The 25,863-nt window shown below is 35.0% G+C and overlaps 1 protein-coding gene and 1 long non-coding RNA gene across 9 annotated transcripts in view; one reads left to right on the forward strand and one right to left on the reverse strand.

The window, feature by feature from the left end:
- Positions 1 to 25,863, reverse strand: part of PDE7A (phosphodiesterase 7A) — a 317,331-nt gene that overhangs the window by 69,691 nt on the left and 221,777 nt on the right. The window lies entirely within an intron of this gene.
- LOC112678541 (uncharacterized) overlaps positions 1 to 25,863 on the forward strand; it is a 47,203-nt gene that overhangs the window by 1,003 nt on the left and 20,337 nt on the right. For 2 of the 4 annotated variants that reach the window (XR_003147653.3, XR_003147652.3), the window contains exons 1-2: positions 170 to 381; positions 6,820 to 6,966. This is a non-coding gene — a long non-coding RNA (uncharacterized LOC112678541). Of the gene's footprint in view, positions 1 to 169; positions 382 to 6,767; positions 6,967 to 25,863 lie in introns of those variants that run through there. The other 2 variants (XR_004810615.2, XR_004810617.2) reach the window with 2 other exon arrangements.

Here is a 25,863-nt window from a genome sequence, read left to right on the forward strand (position 1 = left end):
TCTACCTTATACATTATGGATATCTCCTCTTGCTGCTGAAGTAACAAGCTGTGATGCAATCCTTGCACAAATGGAGAAGACTCTCTTGTCAGGAAACCAGGTGTGATGTGAGATTATCAGATCTTTCATTATTCTATGTATATCTAGTAAGGTTCCAGGAACAGGACAGAGCAGCAGAATCTTGGGGAGGGGGTCGTGGAGCCTGGGCCAGCAGCTGACACGGCTTGAGGTCATTACCTGCTGCTCTGGCCCATGCTGCACATGCCAAATTAGCCCCTTACCATGATGCTCAGCCCACGATTACTCATTTTCACACCACCTTTTCACTCAGCTGCTTAAAGAGTCAAATTTTGAGAATCAACTACAAGATTGCTGTTTTCGGTACAGTACTTAAATATTTTTATAAAAGTATTTTTGATTAAAGGTGAGCTCAAGAATCTGTACTTTCAGTTAGTCTAAAAAGGAAGGACTGACCAGGATAAAAAGAAAAGAATCAGAATTAAGACAAAGAATTAGGGGGGAAAAGGTCATAAGAAAGGGAGTCCTGAAATCATTTAAGTGAATTTCTGTCGAGTTTATTCCCACCACCTCAAAACTCTATTGGGTTTAGAGACAAGAGCTTGGGTTTATTCCCCAGCTTTATTGACAAGAGCTGAGTGACCCTGGGCAAGTCACCACTTTGCTGGGTCTTATTTTCCTCCCCTTCACAGGATTTAGGTAACATCTATACAAGAATACCTTGCTCTTGTAAGCTCCCAATAAATGTTAGCCAAATCAGAATTAAATATTTAAGACTTAAGAATGATACTGATCTAATCACTCCAGCTTCAACCCAACAATAGACTTAACTGAAATCACAATGGTCCATAAAGGGAATTGGTGCTATGCTTGTGCAGCGCCCTCAGAAACATTTTCTGAGCCCTAGGAGAGTGATGGTCTTGGCTTTCATTTTTCAAACTAGTGAATAGGCCGGCTTCCTAAGGTGGTTTCCCTAGCATCCTCTTCTTAAATTTCTACTCTATATCTGACAGTGAAATGCAGAGATAATCAAGACACAATTCTTCCCAGGTTAGAAAATTCTCTATTTGAATAGAAACAGCTATTGAATTTTTACCTTAAAAAACCCAAAGAACCTTCATTGCTAGTGATGCATGCACATCACTCAAATCTTACAAAAATCTCAGGCAATGCAATTTTTTTCTTAAAACAATACACTTACCTTTCTTCATGGCATGGACCTAATAGCTTTAAATTTTTTTCTTATTTTGAGATATGAAATACCTACTACTAACTTATATGTATAAGTTACAAGCACTCCCATTAAAGGAATTTATTATTAAAAATAAAAATATTTCAGTAAGATGAAATAAAAGCAAAAGCTGTTATCAAATTAGTATGAATACTCCTTTACATTATGTTTATTTCATAGAAAATTCTCCTAAAACTTAATCTTTCTAGTCTGATCATGTAACTTATTATTCCATAAGCAAATAGTTGCATCTCTTACACTAATAACAAGTATATCCTTTTACATGAACTTTTCTCACCTCTGCCTAGTGAAACATGGCAGAGTAACAAAAAGAACAGACTATATTAGAAAAACTAATGCACAGGATACAATTAAGCTTCCAAAAATAGAATTTGATACTTTAAGAAGAAGGTATAAAATTTTACCCTTTCTGGGGCTAACAAAACTAATTATCTGAAAAATTAAAGTATTACAAGCAGACCTCACTAAAAACTGTGATCAATAGGAAGAAAAGACATGACTTTGATCGTGGTGTTTTAGAGAAGTAATCCAAGTACAAATTTTATCCCTGGGGCTCTCTGCCACCCACAGGACACCTGTCAATCTTGGCAATGGCCTTTAGCTATCCATATAGAGAGGCAGCATGTCCTTCCCTTGACCAAATTAGGCTAACCTCATCTGCATTGACATCAGTGTCTATAATTTTGGATTCTCAGGACGGAAATAGCCTATCCCAGAGTTCTTTATACAAATGTTGTGTCTGTGGAAAAGTATAACCAAATTTACAATAGAAAAATGTGAACACTATAGTCAAAACCTCCAATTGTGCTTTTATCATTTTGAATTCCAGCCAATTTTAATCACAAGGAATATAGCAAAGTGGGTTTTTTTTTTCATTTCTTTTACTGAAATCCACATATCAGGGCTTCATATTCTTCAAATACTATGAATTTCAAGAGATATGAAACAAAAAATACAAAGTATCAATAACTAACAAAAAATATTCTAAAACCATAGCAACATGGGAATTCTACCAATTAAAACCTTTGTTGTCATACTGATTTAGAGCTCTGAATCAAGTTTTTTTGTTATACAGAATCTCAGTAGTTGATGGCAGCAGGCACAATAATCCTAGTACAGAGGAAAGAGTAAAACCACCTTACCACTTTACAAACAAAATTTAAATTCTGTTACAGGGCAGCCCCGGTGGCTCAGCAGTTTAGTGCTGCCTTCAGTCCAGGGCGTGATCCTGGAGACCTGGGATCAAGTCCCACGTCGGGCTCCCTGCATGGAGCCTGCTTCTCCCTCTGCCTGTGTCTCTGCCCCTCTCTCTCTCTCTCTGTGTCTCTCATGAATAAATAAATAAAATCTTTAAAAATAAATAAATAAATTCTGCTACAACTATCTTATGACATTAAAATAACAAAGATTTGCTTATTGATCCATTGTTCATAATATATCAGAAATTATGGGAAGGTGAAAGTAATCACAATTTTTAGAAGGAAAAAACAGTAGCATAGATCTGCAGAGTGGGAGCTTAAAAAAGGATTATTGAGTGTGCATTCTGTAAGTATAAGACTACAAGTATATTATTAGACCAGGAGAATGTCACAAACACAGGACATGTTACTTTAGGCAGAGCTGCACACAAAGTCTCTGGTGGCAACCTTAAACAAAACAGAACAATGTGAGCCCCATACTACGGTAAAGCAGACTCCTAGCTGACTAAACAAACATACCCAGAGATTAAGTATGTGATACCAAACTAGTGGAAGAATTCTAGAGATAACTAAGAGAACTGTGCATCTGTCCTGGGGTGCAGATCAGACAAATGCATATAAAATGCAAAGGATAAACCACTATGTTTAATTAAAAATAACTTTAAAAAGGTCAGGATGTTTAATCTCTAGGTTAATAAGAGGCAGTAATTAAAGGCAATCTTAGGAGCCAATGAAAGGTAAGTATCCAGATCAAGGATGTTCCACTCTTCTCAATAGAGGCCACATTTAAAAAACTGCATTCAGTTCTAAATATCACACTGGAAGATGTATACATACATGGCATTTTAAGATGCAGATAACAATAATATACATTTAAAAAAAGAATAATATACATAAGGGATAATAGTATTATAAGTTGAGGTACTTTAGGTAAAGAAATAAAAAGAGGGACAGAACAGGTGTTAAACAGCTATGAGATAAAATAATCTAAGGAGTTAAGCTTTATTCTGTGAAATTACAGAGGTGGAAATAAGACCAACAAGCAATAAATCTGTGGAAAACAGAATTTGACTCAATATTACTATCTATGTACTTTCTACAAACTGAGCCATGTAAATTGAGAAGAGCTGTCTCAAACAAGTCTCTGTCAGGGCAGTTGTGAAACAGGCTAGAACAACCGACCTTCTCTGCCAATTCCAGAATTTCACGGTACTATTATTGAATCAGAGACTGGAGTTCAGGGAGGCTAAGGCACTTGAAATTTGCAGGACAGATTACCAGAGAGTTAAAGTGTGAAGAAAATGAGCCCCAAAATTCCAAAAGTGGGTCTCTCCTTGAGTCTTTTGGCTAAATACTAAGCTAGTTACGTGTAGTATGAGATTCCATGAGGCCAGAACAACCAAGGGAAGAACTACTACAGGGGAGTTGGGAGACACAAGTCCCAACCAACCACAAAAGAGCACTCACAAAATACCTGGGACATTACACAGAGACCCCAGAAATGCCAACCATAGGAGAAGGGCAGAAAATTCTATTAAACAACATTGTTCTAGGTCCACACTAACAAAGTTCATAACATGCCGAAAAGGATCAGGTTGATCAGAAACTAACTAAATCACCTGCCAAATCAAAACTCAACACTCTTTTAGGAATGACAAATAAAATTACAAATTATGAGAATAAACAAGAAAAAGTAACCTGATCCAAGGGGTAAAAATTGTTAATAAAAACAAACCTGGAAATGGTCAAGTTGATGGGATTAGTAGAAAAGAAATTCTAAAATCTTATTATAATATATTCAAAGATTTAAAGGGAAACATACAATGAAAAAAGAAATTAAAACTTTTTTAAAAAATGGATTACTTAAAGCTGATAAATACAATATCTATATAGCAAAATTCACAGTTGAGCTTAACAGTACACTAAACACTACAGAAAAAGAGATCAGTGGAAATTACCTAAACATTTTCCAAATTTGAGAAGAACTACCAATCCAGATGTTAAAGAAGCTCAATGAATTTCAAATAGGCAAAACAAAAAATCACTACAAGGTATATGACAATAAAGTTGCTAAAAATCAACTGATACTAAAATCAGGCAAAGACATTATAAGAAAAGAAAACTATAGATGAAAACCCTCATAAATATGGACACAAGAGTATTTAAGAAAATATTAGAAAATCAAATCCAACAATATATAAAAAGGAAATACATTATGACTAAGTATAAATTATCCCAAGAATCCAAAATTGGCTTAATGTTTGAAAATACAATAAATGTAATTCAACATACTAACAGAATAAAAAGAAAAAAATCAATTATTTCAATTGACAAAGAAAAAGCATTTAACAAAAATTCAATACTATTTATGATAAATACTTACTAAAATAGGAATAAATAAAAACTTCCTCACCCAATCAAGAAGATCTATGAAAAATCTATGGCCATTATCATATTTAGCAATAAAAAACAATGCTTTGCCCTAATATCATGAACAAGGCAGGATGTCTGTTCTACCACTTTAACATAGTATTAAAAGTTACAGCCAACTAATTAAGGCAAGAAAAAGAAACATAAGGCATACAAACTGGAAAGAAAGAAGAAAATCTGTCTTTATTTGCACGACAATCAGATTGTGTAGGTAGAAAATCCTAAAGACTCCACAAGGTAGAAAATCCTAAAGACTCCACACAAAAAAAACTATGAGAACTAATATTTAGCAAGGTCACAAGACATAAGACCAATATATAAAACCAATGGTATTTCTACACATTTATGAAAAATGTTTGGAACATGAAATTTAAAAAATATTATTTCCAACAGCATCCACAAACTTGAAATACTTAGGGAAAAATTTAACAGAATGCATGCAACAAGATCTGTACAATGAAACTATAAAGCAGTTTTGAGAAAAATTAAAGAACTACATAAATGGCGAAATATACCATGTTGTTATGGGACTGAATTGTGTTCCCACAAGAGATATGTTGAATTTCTAACCATGGATACCTGTGAATGTGACCTTATTTGGAAACAGGTTCTCTACACATGCAATTAAGTTAAGATGAGGGCATACTGGGTTAGAGTGAGTTCTGAATCTAATAAAAACTGGTGTTCTTATAATAAGAGAAAAACGTGGACAAAGACACACAATCACACGGGGAGAAAGCCATATGAAGATGGAGACTAGAGTAATGTATCTACAAGCCAAGGAATGCCAAGGATTGCCAGCAATATCAAAAGCTAGGTGGGGGAGAGATTCTTCCCTAAAGTCTTAGAGAGAGCCTGGCCCTGCCAACACCTTAATCTTAGAATTCTAGCCTCCAGAACTGTGAAATAATACATTTCTATTGTCTTAAACCATCCACTTTGTGATACTCTGTTATGACAGTCCTAGAAAACTAATACGAAACCCGAGGGGCCTATGGAGATTGAATTTACCTTAGGGATTTGTGAAAAATGAAAATTCAAGATGCTTCAAAGGTTTCATAAAGGCCTTGAAAGAGAATTGGGCTAGAGAGAGGGATTTGGGAGTAATCCTCTATTAATCAAGACGATATAGTAAAACTGCCAAATGAGAGAAGATGGTTAAAACCCAAACCAAATCTTAAAGCTCACAAGCAGGAGAGGACTGGGAGGGCAAAAGGCCAAATTTCACAATCGGTAACATTCAAATTAAATAGCACCCCCCAGTCTGTTCCCCCCACACACATATATGCAAATAACATTCCTTTCCCTCTTACATATCAGTAAAGTTAAAGCCAGTAAGAAGCAAGAAACATCTTTGAATACAGTACAAAAAGCAAGTGACAAGAAAGCCATTGCTCAACAAATCTCAAACCAAATCCCCTTTTAGGGATTAAAGTTTGTTTTTGTTTTTGTTTTTTTTAAGATTTTATTTATTTATTCATGAGAGACACACACAGAGAGGCAGAGACACAGGCAGAGGGAGAAGCAGGCTCCCTGCAGGGAGCCTGATAAGGGACTCATCCCAGGACTCCAGGATCACGCCCTGAGCCCTGAGCCTAAGGCAGGCGCTTTAACTGCTGAACCACCCAGGTAGGTGTCCCAGGGCTTAAAATTTCTTATAGACCTAGCTAGAGAAAGAAATTTTGGTTCCTCTCTCCCTAATCTAGGCTGATTTAGTTCCTGTAGAAGATGAAATAGAATAGACACAGCAGCTAATATTAAAACTTCTTCCATCCAGTTCTGTAACTGACACTGGTTTGGAAGAAGTTGTTGAGATAAATAGTGGCTAACTAAAACAAAACCCATGTTCCTATTATATTATTTATTAGGTGGAATGAACGAATCTCTTGTTAAAGGCTCTTCGATCACTTTTATTTCCAGTGGTGGACTAATTCAGAGAACCAAACCTACCACTGAAAACTGAAAACAGTGGAAAATATAGAAAATATCTACTGAAATGAATCCACGAGCTGTAAGAACATAAGGAATCCACAGGCAAAAACTAGGTAAATGGAGGAATGCACAAAGGTAAGCAGAGTACTGAAGCTGACTTTCATTTCAAGGTCAAAGTAGGTTAGAGGGGGTGAACCTGAGCTTTGGATTTTTCATAACCACATGGGTATATGAAACAAAAAAGACCAAAGTCCAGGGTCTGGCCAAAGTATAGAGCACCTCTAGTAACTATTACTATGGAATACACAATGGGCAATAATTACATACTATGTTCATTAAAAAAATAGCCTGAATCAAATCATATGCAATGTGACAACCATCCGCTAGGAGAATACAAATGTATGTAGGTTGGCAAAAAAGATTGCCATACTTTGGATTTGCCACAATTTTGATGACTTGACTGCAACTAATGCTACCCTCAAGGAGCTCTAACTAGAACAATGTATAAAAGCTAAGTTTTCTAAGGTTCAGAAAAGAGCTACTTTCTCTTAACACCAATTGTTTATATTTAATAAAATGAAGATAACATGAAGGCTTTGGCACTTAGCATATATAATTATAATGCTTTATTTAAAATAGAATAGACAAAGAATTAAAAAGACAAAAATAACTTTTAATTTGCATTGAAGTACATGGAACTTTTCCAAAATAAATGTATTTATAATTAATATTCTATAAAGAAATTTAAAACCTAATGTATCATCTAACATCAACAAAACTCTCACTAAAAACTTTTCCTCCAGGGGCACCTGGGTGGCTCAGTCGGTTAAGTGTCTGGCTTTGGGTGGTTCCAGGGTCCTGTGATGGAGCCCCATATCAGGCTCCCTGCTCCTCAGGGAGCCTGCTTCTCTCTCTCCCTCTGCCTGCCACTCCCCCTGCTCGTGCTCACATGTGCTCTCTCTATGCCGATAAATAAAATCTTTTAAAAATATTTTTTCTCCATAGAGACAGAGAGTGGAATAGAGGTTACCACCAGCTGGGGAAAGAGTGGAACAAGTTACTGTTTAAATGGGTACACAGTTTCTATGTCGCATGATGAAAAAGTTCTGGAAATGGATTGTGGTGATGGGTTATATAACACTGTGAATGTATTTACTGTCATTGAATTGTGCATTCAAAAATGGTTAAAATGGCAAATTTTATGTTAGGTGCATTTTAGCACTATAAAAAAATAAAAATTATTTTTATCTAATTTCCTTAAAGTTAAGGATTCTCAAGTCTGAAACTCTTGCAAATTAAGTATCCTCTAAAAATTGAAACAGGGGAGCAGAGGCTTTGGGTTATGTCATCATAGATTCAAATCTGAGATCTACCCTTCCTAACCACAGACTCTTGATACAAGTTACATTCTGAAAGCCTTAGTTTCCTCCACCTGGAAAATGGGAAAGTATTTGGACACAAAGTTGTAATAAGGACTATAACAGATAGCTATAGCATGCATGAAGATAACCCAGGAACTTCACACCAAGGTGTTCTTATTCAGTTCTCTGGCATACAAAGAGTTATTAATTAAATAAAGTTGTTAACTAAAGTTGTTTACACACTTTTAAAAATTATCTAACACTCTTTAACCAGTGTTTGATAATATACTCAGGCATACAAAACTTGATTCAAATTCTTTAAAATGGCTTTTCCCTGTTTATCAACCCGGCTCTTATTAAAAAAAAAAAAAAAAGATTTATTTATTAGAAAGAGAGAGAGAGAGAGAGAGAGAGAGAAACTCAAGCCAACTCTCCACTGGATGCAATGCCTGAGGCCCGGCTCAATCCCGGGACCTTGAGATCAAGTCACGAGTCAGATACTCAACCTCAACCAACTGAACTATTCAGGCACCCCTCAACCCAGCTCTCATTTAAATTGCCAGTTTCTCTAAGTTACAATATGAGGCAGTCAGGAATACCAAAAAAAAAAAAAAAAAAAAAGCAATTTATCGTTAAGTAAAAGAAGTCTGACTCTCCTTTTCAGTTTTTTGCCAGCTGCCACTCAATGGTAATAGTCCATTTGCAGTGATCTCCATCAACAACAGCCATGCATTTAACAGTATCAAACCAGTCAGGAATTTGCCCAAGTGTTAACACAGTCTAGATCACAATTTCACTCTTTTAGGAAATGAAACATGCTGGCATAGGTGGTGTTTAATCTTCTTAAGTATCAAATACTTTGCATAGCCCCACATGATACAAGTTAATCTTCTTGATACCCTGTATCCTATTTTTTAAGATCAGTATATTATGATGTTCTGACATTTCAAGAAAATTTTCTAGCTGGAAAGAGAATACCTGTCCCAGACCTAGGCAATTCTTGGAGACAGCAAAGGGCCCGGCCAAGAGCATGTCCTTGATGTGCAAACTAACCCAGAGCCAGACCTTCTTCATCAGATCCTTTATCCCAAGGCCTTAATCACCCAGAGCCAGGTACTTGGCAACTAGGGACCATTCCTATGGCTCAAAGCCCACCAAAATTACTGAAATCTCCCAACCATAAACCATTCACTCTGCCCTGTCTTTCCCTGGAAACCCCCAGCAAAGACTGTGGCCCTAATGCTCTCCCCTCATTTTTATCTCCGGCCTACCCAAACACCCTGCTGTTTTCCCTGTGGCCCTGCATGTTGTGCTCAGTCTCCTGTCTCTGGGACCTCTGAGTAATAAACTTTGGTTTTCCCTGAGCCTTTCCTGTGTCTCCTCTGGTGGCTGCACCTGACTATCAGCAAAGAATACAAAACACATCCACTGATTGAGAAAATACAGAACATTATTGTGAGTTCAGGAGTTATATTTAAATAATTTTACTTAATCCCAACAGTATCTACTTACATTTGAAACACACTAGTACATACAGGTTTGGGATTTATGTTTTTAAGTTAACTATTTCAAATACATATGGATTCATGAATCCCTTGCCAAATTCCCAGATTCTCTTGGGATTTGCCATTCTCATATGAGAATCACTGACCACAGGATGATGAGGCAAAGTGTGTGTGTATGCACAACCCTCCCCCTCCCCAATATCCTCACCCCTGATGCACACTTCTGGAAGAGATATACCTCATTCAGTACACCATCATCTTTCTTTTAAAAAGCTGGTAAGACGGGGGGGGGGGGGGGGTGGTAGTTAGCTGATCTAAGAAAAACCTGTATGATCAAAGTTAAAAAGGGGACACACCAAAGAGCATGAAATAATTTACCCTCTCATCAAATTGTATACATAGTGCTTCAACATACATATTTCCTTATCTTATGTTTTATTAACAAGAAGATATAGAAAACCACTTAATGTTTGTTTTTACGGCACAAATGTAACCTTTTTATTTCATTTTCCCCTATACGTATCCTAATTCCAATCAATTACGCAAAATTTCCTAAACATAGCCGAGACATTACTACCACCATACTTGTAGCCAACTCATTGCCTCAATCTAGACTGATTTTTCTTCCTATTAGGAAAGTCTTGTCATTATTAACACCTCCAACACATATTTGTAAAGACAAAAATAAAGTCCAGTTATTTTTAGCTATTACAATGACTTATTTTAAGATTTAATGGAAAAGTTAAAAAAAAAAAAACCCTAAAATGGGTAATTTGGTACAACTGAAAGTTTTAATTCATTCTATAGACAGTTAAGAACTAGTTAGATATTTATAACAGGCAGTTTATAACACATGAATAAAACATATTTAAAGAGTCTCTTGTTTAGAACCTGGAATATAGATCAGTACCACAGGAATTTTGCTAATTTGAGGTAATGATTCAAGTACAGCTAATTTTTAAATGATGACTTGCTCACCGAAAAGTTTCGAAAGTTTCAAGCAGAAAATTTTCAAAATTAGTCATGTAAACATTTAATTGGGAGAAAGATATCACTCTTTCTCCCAATTAAATAATAAATAATTAAATAATATCACTCTCCATATTAAAACATTAATTATTTATTGTATTATTACACCTAACAACTTTTTGAGTCTTTCTTACATTACTGTTTGAGTGTAAATTGATATAAGCTTCCTGGGAAGTAATTTGACAACATGTATCAAGAATTAAAACTAAACCTAGTATTTTAACTAGCTATACCACTTTTAGGAATTAATCTTAACGAAATGATCATGAATAAGGATAAAGATTTAACTACAAAGATTTTCATCACACGGGATCCCTGGGTGGAGCAGCGGTTTGGCGCCTGCCTTTGGCCCAGGGCGCGATCCTGGAGACCCAGGATCGAATCCCACATCGGGCTCCCGGTGCATGGAGCCTGCTTCTCCCTCTGCCTGTGTCTCTGCCTCTCTCTCTCTCTGTGACTATCATAAATAAATAAAAATTAAAAATAAAATAAAATAAAATAAAATAAAAAAAACAAAGATTTTCATCACAGCATTGTTCATAGTGAAAAACTGTAAACTTTCTAAATATTTGACAATAAAGGGATTAATTAGTTGACTATAAAAATAGAAATATGGAATATCTAAATCGTTTAAAGTGAATGTTGTAAAATATACATGCTCAAACTTTTTGAAACTGCCTATAATTCTTGGATACTTTTAGCTATTTAAAATTTATAATAATGCACATATTCAATATGTAGGTACATAGAGACAGAAATAGATGACTAGTCGTCAGGGGACAGGGAAGGGGAAAGTGATGAATGACTAATATGTAGTTTTTAGATGATGAAAGTGCTCTGAATTTAGATAACAGTAGTGAAATATCACACAACTTTGTGAATATAAAACCACTGTACAATTTAAAAGAGTGAATTTTAAAAGTATGGGAATTATTTCTCAAAAAATGCATATATTCAAACATTTAAAATTTTAACTATTAAATATATAAAGTATATATAAATTATAAATACACCTATACTTTTTTATACAAATCTTAAAGTAGGCCATCTGTTGGCATCTCTGTGCATGTACCTGAATGTTTTATATGTGTGTTATTGATGAGCAAAATTTGGGCTCTGAATGGACCTTTTTTAATTTAGGCCTGTGCAAGATTCCTCATGTAAACTTGTGCTATGCTAAAGCAACTGAACTCCTCAAATAAATGCAAGGCAAAGCTCACATGCATCTGTTCACATATTTCACTAAAACAAAGCAGTTTTATACTAACGGATTAACATATAAGCACCATTAGGACTGTACAATTTTAAATACTTATTGCAACTTTGGCATACTTTGCTAACTTTTATGCTCATGACAAATAAGATAGATAGAACTTTAGATAATTATTACTGTCTCCACAGTGAAACAAAAATTTCTGACTTTTTCCTTCAAACTTCTGGATCTCTAATTTATAAGTATTCTGAAACCATAAGGAAAGCTTTAAATACTGATAATATTTTTTAAACAGCTTGAGATACAGTGCACAAACCATACAACTCATCCATGTAAACACACAATAACAATGGTTTTTAGTCTACTTACAGATACACGTAACCATCAACACTGTTAATTTTAGAATATTTCATCATCCCAAAGGAAACCTCAGACTCATAAGCAGTTATTCCCCATCCTCCCCTCCCCCAAGCCCCTGGCAAACACCAGTCTGTTTTCTGTCCTTATGGAAATACATTTTCTAAATATTTCATATAAATGGAATCACATGCTGTCACCTTTCATGTCTGGTTTATTTCACTTAGCAAAAAGTTTTCTAGGTTTGTCTAAGTTGTAACACGCATCAGTATTCCTTTTTATGGTTGAGTAACATTCCAGTGTATGGATATACCACATTTTGTTTATTCATCATGTGGTGGACATTTAGGTTGTTTCTACTTTTTGGCTATTTGAAAAATGCTGCTGTATACTCAAGTACAAGTTTTTGCATGGACCTGTTTTCATTTCCCTTTGAAGTGAAATTGCTGTGTCATTTGGTAACTCTATGTTTAGCATTTTGAGGAACTGCCAAAATCTTTTCCAAAGTGGCTGCACCATTTTACATTCCAAACAGCAGTGTATGAGGGTTCTGATTTCTCCGCATCCTTGCCAGCACTTATTCTTTTTTGTTCTAGCTGTCTTTCATTGTGGTTTTGATTTGCATTTCCCTGATGGAAAAGATGTGGGAGTATCTTTTCATGTGCTTATCATTCATTTATATATCTTTTTTGGAGAAATGCCTATTCAGATCTTTGGCCCATTTTTTTTTTAAACTGAGTTGCCTTTTTTACTACTAAGTTGTAGAAGTTCCTTGTACAGTCTAGATGTAAGTCCCTTATTGGATATATGATTGCAACTATTTTCTCCCATTTTGTGGGCTTTTTACTTTATTGATAGTGTCCTTTGAAGCACAAGTTTTTAATTTTGATGAAATCTAATGCATCTATTTTTTTTGTGTTGCTTATGCTTTTGGTGTCGTATCTAAAAATTCTTTGACCAAATCCAAGGTCATAAAAATTTGCCCTAGGTTTTAAGAGTTTTATAGGCTTTAGTTCTTACAATTAGTTCTTAGATTCATTTTAAGTCATACGATCAACTTCATCCTTTTCTGTGTGGCTATTCTATTTTCTAAGCACAATTACTGAAAAGACTGTTCTTTCCCTATTGAATGGTCTAGGCACTCCTTTTTTTTTTTTTTTTGGTCTAGGCACTCTTGTCAAAAACCAGCTGACCATAGACACATGGGTTTATTTTTTGACACTCAACTTTATTCCACTGATCCCTAGGTTCCCCAGATAATTACTTAAGGATTATAAGTGCCAATACCACACTGTCTTGATCACTGTTGCTTTGTAATAAGTTTTGAAACCAGAGATTATGAGTCCTACTTTGTTCTTTAAGATTTTTTGCTACTCTCAGTCCCTTGCAATTTCATATAAATGTTCAAAAGAGCTTGTCAACTTCTACAGAGAAGTCAGTTGGGATTCTGAAAGAGACTGTGCTTAATCTGAAGATCAATATTGCCACCTTACCAATATTAGGTCTTTTAATTTATGAATATGGGATATTTTTCCACTTATGTGGATCTTCAATTTCTTTTTAAATAATCTTTGGTGGTTTTCAGAGAATAAGTTCGATGCTTCTTTTGTTAAATTTATTTTTAAGCATCTTATTCTTTTTAATGCTATTGTAAATGAAGTGTTCTAAGTTCACTTTTGGGTTACTCATCTCAAGTGGACAGAAACATAGCTGATTTTTGTATACTGATCTTGTACCCTGCAACATTGCTGAACTCATTTATTAGTTCTAATAATTCTTTAGGGGATTCCTTAGTGTTTTCTACATAGATCATGTCATCTATGAACAGTTTTACTTCTTCCTTTCCAACCTAGAAGCCTTTTCTTTTTCTTATCTAATTGATCTGGTTAGAACCTTAGTTCAATGTTAAACAGAATAGCAGGAGTGGATATCCTTGTCTTGCTCCAGAGCTTATGAGGGAAAGCAAGCAGTCTTTTATCATCAAGTATGATGCTAACTGTGGGTTTTTCACAGATGCCTTTTGATTCACTTCTATTCCTAGGTTTTGAGTGTTTTGTTATGAAAGGATGTTGGATTTTGTCAAGTGTTTTTTGCATCTATTTATATAATCATTTGACTTTTAGTATTCTATTGACATGGTATATTATAATAATTTACAATAATTTGTGGATGTTAAACCAACCTTGCATTCCTGAGATGAATCCCACTTGGGTCATGGCATATAATTCTTTTTATATGTTGCTATATTCAGTTAGTATTTTTTTTAGGATTTTTGTGTCCTTATTCATAACAGATATTGGTCTGTAATCGCCTTGTAATTTTTTTGTTGGGTTTTAGTATCAGTAATACTGGCCTCACAGAATGAGGTGGGAAGAATACTGTAACATTTGCAACTTTTCTGAATAAGTGAAAAACTACACAATCAAGATAGAAACATAAATTAAATATTGAAGCTGATAATACAACTTGAAGTGTCATCCCCAACGCCTGTGCTGTAGACACTGTGGGCTATACAACCAACATCCATCCACCTCCATCCTAAAAGAAGCAACATTTTGTTCTGATGTCTAGGCAGCCATATGCTTCAGGAGAATGTAGCTGGCAGCCTCAGATCAGAAGAGTGGATCCTGACTGGTCCAAACCAATCATAATAGTTCCATCTTGCTTGTCAGAGACTAGTTTGAAAATAGCAATGTGATAAAATCAGATGTGATGGAAAGTTTGCTAAAGGAGTCCCAAGGGATTTTTTCCCCCCATTTAAAATAATATGAAAGGAAAGAGGCAAGCCCTTTCTTCCTCTGGAAGTTGTGATGTCTGGATATGTGGAACTGTTAAAGCCACTTTGCAACCATGGTAAAAGCTGGTGTGAAGACAACTCTGACATACTGAAGATAGCAAGACAGAAAGAAAGAACATGGGTCAGTGATGATACTGCTGAGCTGTTGAACTAAACAAATCTGGAACCATTCAACCTTGAATCCTCTTGGTAAATCTTTTGTTTAAGGACACTGGAGTAAGATTTTTGCTACCTGTAACTAAAAACATTCTAGCTTTTAAACCACTAGTGTGCTGGAGCCTGCTCACACTGGCTCAGAAGAGCCAATTCTGCACCTCTCTTCTTACCAACTCATTCAGTGACGCAGCACTGATAGCTTCAAATCAACCACAGTAAGTATATTGTAGAAATCATCAAGTAACACAAATCAGTTCTATTTTTCCTTTAGAGATCCAAAGAAACCTCGTCCTTATGGAAATATATTTCCTGAGTATTTAATATAAATGGAATCATACACTACATGATCTTTTGTGTTTGGCTTATTTTAGTTAGCATAATATTTTCTAGGTTCATCCAAGTTGTGGGTAATAAGCATTCCAGAACACCACTGGATACAACCCTATCTTAAATTTTTTTTTTCAACAAATCAACCTTTTCATTCCCATATTAGCGTTTAAATTAACAATATAAAAATTTTAGCATAAAACACTGCATTAATTTGGGTTTCTTTTTTTAATATTTTATTTATTTATTCATGAGCGACAGAGAGAGAGAGAGGCAGAGACACACAGGCAGAGGGAGAAGCAGGCTCCGGGCGTGGAGCCTGATGTGGGACTCGATCCCAGGACTCCAGAATCATGCCCTGGGCCTAAGGCAGCCACTCAATCGCTGAGCTACCTAGGCGTACCTTAATTTGGGTTTCTAATAAGACTTTATTCAGAAAAAAGTCTCTAGTATCTGAAATATTGCTATATTTCATAATATGAAAAATTACTATATAAGATTTAAAAACTGATTATAAAAGAATTATGCACAGATTATAAAACATTATGCATGGTAAGAGGCAGAGAAAAAGAATACATTTAGATAGGTAGTAGAAGTGTTGGGCTCCACACCAAGATGTTCACACTGGTATCTCTGGGTGGTAGAATTACAGAGGATTCTGATATTTTTGCCTTTTTCCCTAAATTTTCCTTCATAAATATGTATTAACTTAGTAATAAAGAAAAAATGCAATTCATTCTTTTAAAGGGAAGAATGAGTATATGAAGACACGCTATTTTTTTCTTCCATTTGTGTCTGGGAAGAGCCTGTATAAACCTCTCATGTAGTTTTTAAATTGGGTGATTTCTGACATGTATAGTATTACGCTATAAACCTGTTCTCTGACTACCTTAAGATGATGTTGTAGGCATAAATTGAATTATAATATGCATTATAAGAAAAGTGCTAAATTCTTCACACATAATTTCCTTGAAAATAAAATCTGAGCCAAGGTCTCTCCTATTCTGAAATATACGTGTGATCTGATTTCACTGACTCTATTCCTAAAGATGATGAAACAAAGGAGCATTGACCATGTGTCACAAGGTTTGTTTTCTAGGTCTAGAGATAAACTTTATTAGCCATATGACCTCTGGCAAGCAGAAATCTGTCTGAATCTAAACCTTCTTATCTGCTAAATGTGGCAAAGTCCTACCCATTTCTCTTCATAGGATGAGGAAAAGCAGATAAAAGATCAAGTGAAAGATGGTATTTTATGTCACCACAGCATTACATACACATCTTGTAACAACTGTACTTTGTACCAGTTTGATACAAAAGACAGCTTTATAATCAGCAAGATATGATGCCAGTTTCCCTGGTAACAAGTTAACTTCCTCACTGCTTTAAAGATATTTACATGTGTGTGTAAAATCTCTTCTCTCTTTACTGTTTTTAACTTGCCGCTGAAAATACTGGGGTGATGTAAACAAAGTACTGCTATCACAACATGACACTGGATGGGGAGAGAAAGCTATAGATCATTTTCAGTAAAAAATATTGTTACAAAGATCCTAACCAAAATACCAGCAAGTAGAATCCTAAAAAGAATACGATAGCTTAACCAAGTAAGAATTAGGCCAGGAAAATAAGGGTAAGTTAGTATTAGTGTATCTAATAAGATAATTTACTAAATTAGTAGATCAAAGGTGAAAAATTTTAAGTATCTTAACAGATGTGCAAAAATATTTGAATAAAACCATTCCCAAATAAATACTCCTCATGAAGAAAAAAAAAGGGAAAACTATCATTATTTCAAAGTGATGCACTGTCTGCAGGTGATTATGAAATAAACAAGGTACTGAAAAATTATTAGAAACAATAAGAAAATTCAGTATACAGCTGATAGCTTGCTTATATCCAATTAGTTAGAAAATGTAACAAGAGAAAAGATTCTATTTATAACTGCAAATGAATAGAAGAAAACCTGGGTATAATGACAAATGATAAAGGGCTTTATAAAGAGAATTTTAACCTCTACTAAAGGCTCTCAAAGAAGATTGCAATAGGGAGATTCAATATCAGCAATGAGGAGGAGGAGGAGGAGGAGGAGGAGAAGCAGAAGATGAAAGCAGGTCCATCAATCAGCCTCCCAGCAGGAAAATAATGGCATACTCACAGGACAAGCAATAGCAGGGAGCTGTTATCACTGTCACTACTAGACCCTAGTAAGGTCTCTCAGTATGGGAGAAGAACTACCCTGGCAGAAGGTGTGGCCTTAGGAGGACAAACACAACTCTATAGGATAAGAGGCTGGGAAATACAACCTCTTTCCTCCCACACATCCATCTCCTACAAGACCTATTAGCCAAATCCAATAAGAAGCCAGAGGACTAGAGAGCCTGGAGATGGAGAAAGTGAAGAATATATTTGAAGAGGCAAAAAGAATATCCAGCACAACAGCTAGTCTCCTGGCTGTTTATTCTACACCAGGCACCACTCTAACCACTTTGTCTGGATTAATTCTCATAATGTAAATTTGCCTAAACCACAAATTGAAACAATCCCAGTAAAAATACCAATAGGATCATTTATGGGTAGTGAGAAGGCAGACGTGAGTCTATCAGCAAGTTCTTCTAGAATAATAAACAAGTATGAAAGATTAGGTAGGGAAGAAATGTGGAGAGAATGGTCCTATTAAATATTAAAAAATATTATTATGCTGTAATAATTAAAACTTTAATGCTAGCACATGAATAGACTGATCAATGAAACAGAATCAGAGTCCAGAAATAGACCAAAAAGATACAAGAATTTCACATACAGTAGAGGTGACACTTTAAATAAACAGGGAAAAGATACATTATTTGATAAATAATTTAAGAGAAACTGGATAGTGAGTGGAGATAAAAAAAAAAAAAAACATTAGATCTCTGCCTTATTCCTTACATTACAATAAATTCCACATGGAGCAAAGATCAAAACATGAGGAACAAACTGTGGAAACAGAATTATCAAGAGAACAGTGTAGAAGACTGTAGAAGAATACAAGAATATATTTATTATCTTAAAGCACAGAAGGTAATATTCTAACTATAACATAGAACCAGAAGCCTTATAAGGGGAAAAAATGAGACATTTCATTAAATAGATACAAAACTGCTATATAAAAATTTACCATAAGGTTAGAGAGATCAGATAAATATTAGTAATACTATAATAAGTCTTTATTTCCCTAATATTGGAATATCACTCTTGTAATACAGTAAGAAGGTAACTGCAAGATACATTTTTAAATGTAAATGTCATTAAAATTAAAATATGCATACTCTAACTTACAATTAAAGAGAAGCAAAACAAACCTAATGAGACATTTTTATTTTAACCTATCATACTGGCAAGGATTACAAAGACTCACAACACTTCAGCATCAGTGAAGAGACAACGGGTATCCTGTGTTATTCACACTCTCACTATCCAACTGAGGAGCTAAACAGATTAGGATACATTTTCAAACGAACCCCTTATAATCTGGACTGTCCCTACTCTGACTATCCAAATCTCAGGAAGTAAAATTACACTACAAATCTCACTGTGCTAATTCAAGAAAAGGTGTGGACAATAAGGAGTACACTGTGAATGTGTATACAGAGTTTTGTAGTAAGATTATAAATTCACGTAATCCTTTTAGGGAAAACTGTAAATGCTCATAGCTTTAGACCCAAGTTCTCCTTCTTCTAGATATGTATTCCATGGACATATTCACATGGGAATGTAAAGATATGTGTACAGGATATTCTCTATCCCTGTCTTATGTTCATAAGACACACACACACAAACAGCCTAAATATCCTTGACTGGCAGGGACGTGATTAAATTACATATAGTACATCCATATAATGGAATTCATGAATTCCTAAGTTTCTAAGCATGAATGACTTTGAGCAAAGGTCACTTAAGTGAATTATCTAAGGTAAGGACCAAAATGTAATTGTAAATACTGAAAATAATAAAGGATTTTCAAGAATTTGACTTGAAAAATAAAATAAAAATGTAAAAATAAGTTTTAAGTTATCTTATATTTGACAGGTTACAATTTCATCTATGCACAAATTTCTTAGAATAAAAAAGAATCAAGTATTGACCCTTTTTTTAGTGTAATCTTTTCAACAAAATTGTATGATAACACAATATACCATACCTTTCATGGTTTTCTCTTTGGAGATGATCACAAAGATCTTGTTTTCAGAAATACTGAATGCCTTCATCCATTTTTCCTAAGAGCCTTCTCTTTAATCATTTACATCAAAAGTCACTGTAATCAAATCAGGCTCCCTTAAAAGTATCTAAGATGTCATCCTTGAAAATTTTCTTTTTCAATTGTCTATCAGTGGCTCTGAGTTTTTTAACATCACATCTATGAACTTCATAAAAACCTGCACACTTTCCAAGGCATCCAATTTCAGTTTGCAAGTGATTTTTATTATTTTTGACAAATAAAAACATTAACAAAGGATCAGAAACTGAATGAGAACAACTTTACAAGTGGTGCTTTCATTACTAAAATTTTTCTCATAATAGCCAATCTAGTAACATATATGTTAACTAGTGATTTAAAAAGAATGACATACTAATATAAAAATATCCAAGATTTATGTATTTTCAGGATACGTATATGATTCCATTTGCTTAAAAAGATTTTCACATGTATTCGTATCAAGAGTCCTGTATGTGAACATATTTTCAGGAAAAGCATTCAAGAAACTATTAACATTGCTTATCTCTTGGGGATTGGTAAGGCGAACTTTCCTTTAATTACATTTTATACCCTTCTAAATTACTTAGCTTTACCACAAGAGGTACAGCTTTTACAGTGATGATGATGACGCTCTATATAAGTAGGTTTCAAATTAAGTACACAGTCATAATAGATAATCTGTGATTCCAACTTCCAGTAGTTTAAATGAAGCCCTAACATACGGAAGGCATTAAATTTAGAAATCTCAAATACTAATAAAAGCCATTTCAAAAGATACTCTTTTTTTTTTTTTCCAAAAGATATTCTTATACAACACTTGATTATTCTATCAGGTTTTTTTTCCAGATTACTTCAGACATAAAACTTTTGTTTATTCCCTTATCCTTTACAGATCAGTAGGAATGATGGGTTTTGATGTAACAAAGTACACTGCTTGATAGAGCAATAAATAAAAAAATTCACCAGTATGTTTTAGATTCCACATTGCAACTAACCTCTACCATTTCTTGAGTTCTGGCATCATATCAAAGAAAAACACCTGTAATTATAATTAAAGGCTACTATTATACACCTCCCTCTTCCAACTACATCTGAGTGGGGCCAGGATTTTTTTTTTCAGATTTTCTTTATATACTTCTGCCAAATCAACATATTTCAGTAAGTTCAATGCAGAAGCCTATATGAGAACCCAGTGGTTTTCTATTAAACCAGACACTAATGAGATTTGAAAAGTGTAAAATCAATGCCATTCTCCTACCTTTCTTGCTTTTGAATACTTTTTTCATTAAAAAACATGTTATACATGTAACTGGTACTGTTTTTATTTAAAAATATTTTTTATTTTCTAATACAAAAAATATCAATACATAAAGCCCACTGAAGTAGAAACTCTCTGAATGGAATAGAAAGAGAATGGAAAGAAGTTCTGAAGCCAAAAATTTTGAGATTCTACAAACCAAAAGGCAAACAGCTGTGAACAAACTGTTCACAGCAGGGATGAATGAACTGTACAAGCAGGTGGGGGTAATGAAATGTTGCAGATACTAAATTTGTTTTTAGGTACAATTCAAGTATTTTTGTTAATGAGGAAAAAAAGTATTAAAGTTTTTATATTAACCTACATATTTACATTTCCAGTGTCTTTCTTTCTATGGATTTGAGTTACCATCTGGTAACGCATCATCATTTCCTTCTTTCGGTATTTCTTGTAAGGTAGGTCTGCTTGCTAAAAACTGTCTATCTTTGCATATGAATGTATTTATTTCACCTTTATTTTTGAAGGACAGTTTTACTAAATACAGAATTATTCATAGACAGTTTTTTTCTTCCAGCACTTTGGATTATGTCATCCCATTATAGCCTCCTGATGTCATCCTTATGTCATCATTATGCCTCCTTATGTCATCCCATTATAGCCTTCTGATGAGAATGCAGTTTTTAATCACATTGATGTGTATGTAGCGAGTTATTTTTCTCTTGATTTTCAAGATTTTTGTCTTGAAAATCGGACAAATTTGTCTTTTAACAAACTGACTATGCTGTTCTAGGCACAGGTCTCTTTGTATTTATCCTCCTAAACTACTGAAGTTCAATCAATTTCTGGATGTGTAAAGTTTTTCATCAAATTTGGAAATTTTTCCAAAAGACTGTGTTCTGTACCTACCTCCCTCCTTCTCTTTCTCTCTCTTTCTTTCTCTTCCCCCATCACCCAGCTCGGGGCTCCCATTATAGATATGTTGTATGTTTGATGTTTTCCACAGATCTCAACGTTCTGTTCCTTTTTCTTCATTTTTCTATCTTTCAGATTGAATCATATCTATTGGTCTGTCTTTAAATTCCCTGATTTTGTTGGCACTTCAAAAAGACTGTTGAACCCCTCTAGTGAATTTTTCATTTCAGGCATTATATTCTTCAATCTAGAATTTCCATGTGATATTTTAACTTTTTACTTTGGAATAATTTAGATTTACAGAGAAGTTGCAAAGACAGTACAGAGAGTTCCTGTATAAGCTTCACCCAGCTTTCCCTAATGTTAATATCTTACATAAGCATGGTACAATTTGTCAAAAGTAAGAAATTAACATTGGTTCCTAACGACAGACTTTATTCAGATTTCACCATTTTTTCAACTAATTTTTCCCTTTTTTGTTCCAGGATCCAATGCAGTATACCACACTGCATTCAATCATCATGTCTCCTTGGTCTCCTCTGATTTGTAATAATTTCTCAGTTTTTCCTTGTTTTTCATGACCTTGACAGATGTTAAGAACACTGGTCAGGTGCTACTATAGAATGATCCTGAGTTTCACTTTTGCCTGTTTTGTTTTTTTTTTTCATCATCAGACTCAGGCTATAAGTCTTGGGAAAGACTACTACAGAGGTGAAGTACTCTCCCATGATGTCATATGAACTAGTTCTTTTTTGTTGTTACTGTTTTTATTATCTCTATACCCTCCATCCAGAAACTCCATTTGTTGACTAACATTGTTATAATTTCCTTTATTTAAAACATGGTTTCCTTTAGTTCTTGTGGCATATTCATAATAGTTTAAGTCTTTATTAAGTCCCAACATTTGGGGACATTCAGAGAGGATTCTTTTTTACAGTCTTTTTTTTTTTTTTTTTTTTTTTGTGCATGAGTCATACTTCACTGCTTCCTTACATGGCTTGTAATTTGGTTGTTGTTAAACCTAGAGATTTTATATAATATTATGTAGCAACTCAGGATTCTGATTCTTTTTCTGACTTATATGTATTGTTGCTGTTTTGTTTACTTCTTTCATTTTGTTTAGTATCTTACCTGGGCTAATAAACATGTAAAAAGTCTTTTTTCCTGAGGTATGCAGTCCCTGATAGCTCTGCTCAGTTTTAAATATACTGATTTTATTTTTTAAGCCTGGCTTCCTAGGGGTTACCCCTTTGTATCACTTAGGGGTCAATATGTGATTAGACAGAGTTTATCTCAAACCCCCTGAGCCACTAAGGCTCCCACCCCTTCCCATGGATTTGTGTGTGGGAGGAAGGGGAGCTCATTTTAAGTTTGCCCCAGGTTTATCTTTCCACAGGGCCCTTTCAAGTCTCCTTGGTGCAAGAATGCAACTTGAGGGTCAAAAGTAGGAGAAAACCTCGGGCCTTCCCAGGGCTTTCCTGTGCTTCTATGCAGCCTCAACCAAGAAAGTTTGCCTCAACTAGTACTGCAAGCCCCTGATATTTGAGCACTGCCTTGTGCCCCACCCCACCCCCCAACTTGCACTTCAGAAAATTCTCATTACAGACAGTGTCACCGGGCATGACCCACCCCTCCAAAGAACTGAGCCCCTTCAAGTTGAGGTCTTTCTGTCCTGCTTCTTGCTGGCAGAACGTCCATGCCAATCAAGGTGGGCCAGAGTAGGGTAGAAAGTGAGCAGTCCCAAGCTAGAATGCCACAGATTCCCATTTCTCTTACTTGAAGTTCAACAGCGTAACACTTTTGAATGTTTTAGACAATTGGCTTCTGGTCAACCTCCCAAGTATTGAAATGGTTGCTGCAGAAAAGTTATGTAAAATAAAAATTCCATTCAAATATTCATACTGTTTGGACTAGTAATCCCAGTTATAGAAAACCATCCTAAAGAAATAACCCAAAATCATGGTGCAAGCTGTGTATAGCATGTTCCTACACATTATTTCTCCCTTAGTGCCTCCCTTACAGCTAGATGGAGCCCTGTGACTAAGTTCTCACCAATGCTACCAAAATGGAAGAGATACCACAACTTCCTCCTCATCTCCTCCATGGTAAACAGCCCTGAACTTTCTGTCTTTCCCCTTCCCAACCGAAGGCCTCAGTTTGGATTGGTAGCAACTCACAGACAACCATGACAAACAGATCCCTGTATTACTTCATGGAATGGAATCACTTCACCAACTTGCACCTATATCTAGGCTATTATATCACAACAAAATAAAATATTATACTACCAAGTGACATTACAAATCCATGCTTTTTAAAAAAATACATATTTTAAAAGAAATAAAATTTAACGTACTAACTCATCCCAGCTATCTCAAAATATGTATGTAAACATCTTTCTCTCTAGTGAAATAGAAATAAACTTAAGGAATCTTTATCCTTTCCAGTTTCATATTCATGTAAAACATGGATCCTCTGGCCAATGTTCAAATCCAAGATGCTTGGTATGCAATCCAGCCATTGTGTTCTTTAATAAATGAAAAATTATCTACTCCTAGAGCTAGGAACCTTAGCCAAATAAGACTGACTGTATAACTAAATAAACTTTTTCTACGTAACACAAAAGTCTTTTGGCTTCATCTTTTATATTTGTATTGCTTAAAAGAAAATAAGGTTTCAATGCAAGGGGATATACTGGAAACTGATCCAACAAAAAGCTTTATGCATTCTCCCATCCAGCAGCTTCCGTCAACCGAAAAATATATTTGAAGAAGGATGAAAGCCGGCCCCACTATGAAAAGCATAGCTTTTAAGATGAAAGCTACCCACCCCCCCAAAAAAACCCAAGAAATTGAAACAGCCCAGCCCAAAGAAAGAAAAACAGAGCTGCTAAAAACTTTGCTGTCCTCTCATATTTGAAACTATACAATCTCTCTAAAAATGCAACTAATTTATACAGTATTTTGAAATCTCCAAACCTAATAATTAAATTTAAGGCTTAAGCAAGGGAAATGTACAGAACTCTACAAAATATAACTACACATTTGTCTAGTTATTAAAAAAAAAAGTGGTCCTGGCTCCCTCTAACAAAGTGTACCACAAAACATGAATCACTAGCCACTTGTGGCTCCAGAGTACCTGAAATAGTGCTTGTCAAGACTGAGATGTGGTCTCCAAAAACATATAAAAGTATATCAGTAACATCTTTTTAATACTGATTACGTGTTAATATTTTGGATATAATTGGTTAAATAAAATATATTAAAACTAATTTCACCTGTTTCATTTTATTGTTTAAAATGTGGCCCCAGGAAAAAATTTAAATTACATGAGGCCACGCTATATTTCTACTGCATATCACTGGTATTATACCTGAACAAACCAGCCCAGTTTCTAACAAGCAAAATTCTATAACCATTTTCTTTTGGTTTAGTACTCTCTAGATTCCATAGTTGTATCCTAAAAACAAAAAGGAGATGTTGACCTAGGATTATTTCCTACACAGTATTGAAGATAAGGGCTTCCTATAGTCATCTGGTTACTCAACAACAGGGGTCTAACCTATTATCACAACCAAGGCCCCAGGAAAAATCCACAGACCTTTTAGAAAGTCCTTCCAGGCTGGAAACCTCTCACTCTGACCATGTCATTTGCCAGCTTTCTGCAGGGATGTGAATACTAATAACCACTTCAAGAGGCTCTGCAGAAATCCTTCAGCCATCAAAGAGTTAAAAGTGACCACTCTGAGATGGCATTAGAGGATTTAAGACAGAAGTGACTAGCTTGCACAGCAGGATGTGAGGCGGCACTGTGGGAGGAGGGAAATGGGAGGAGTGTGAGCAGAGCAGAAAGTTAGACTCCCTTAGGACTGAGTCACAGG

Source organism: Canis lupus, chromosome 29 (assembly GCF_003254725.2).
Source record: "Canis lupus dingo isolate Sandy chromosome 29, ASM325472v2, whole genome shotgun sequence".
In the NCBI taxonomy this organism is placed as follows: domain Eukaryota; kingdom Metazoa; phylum Chordata; class Mammalia; order Carnivora; family Canidae; genus Canis; species Canis lupus.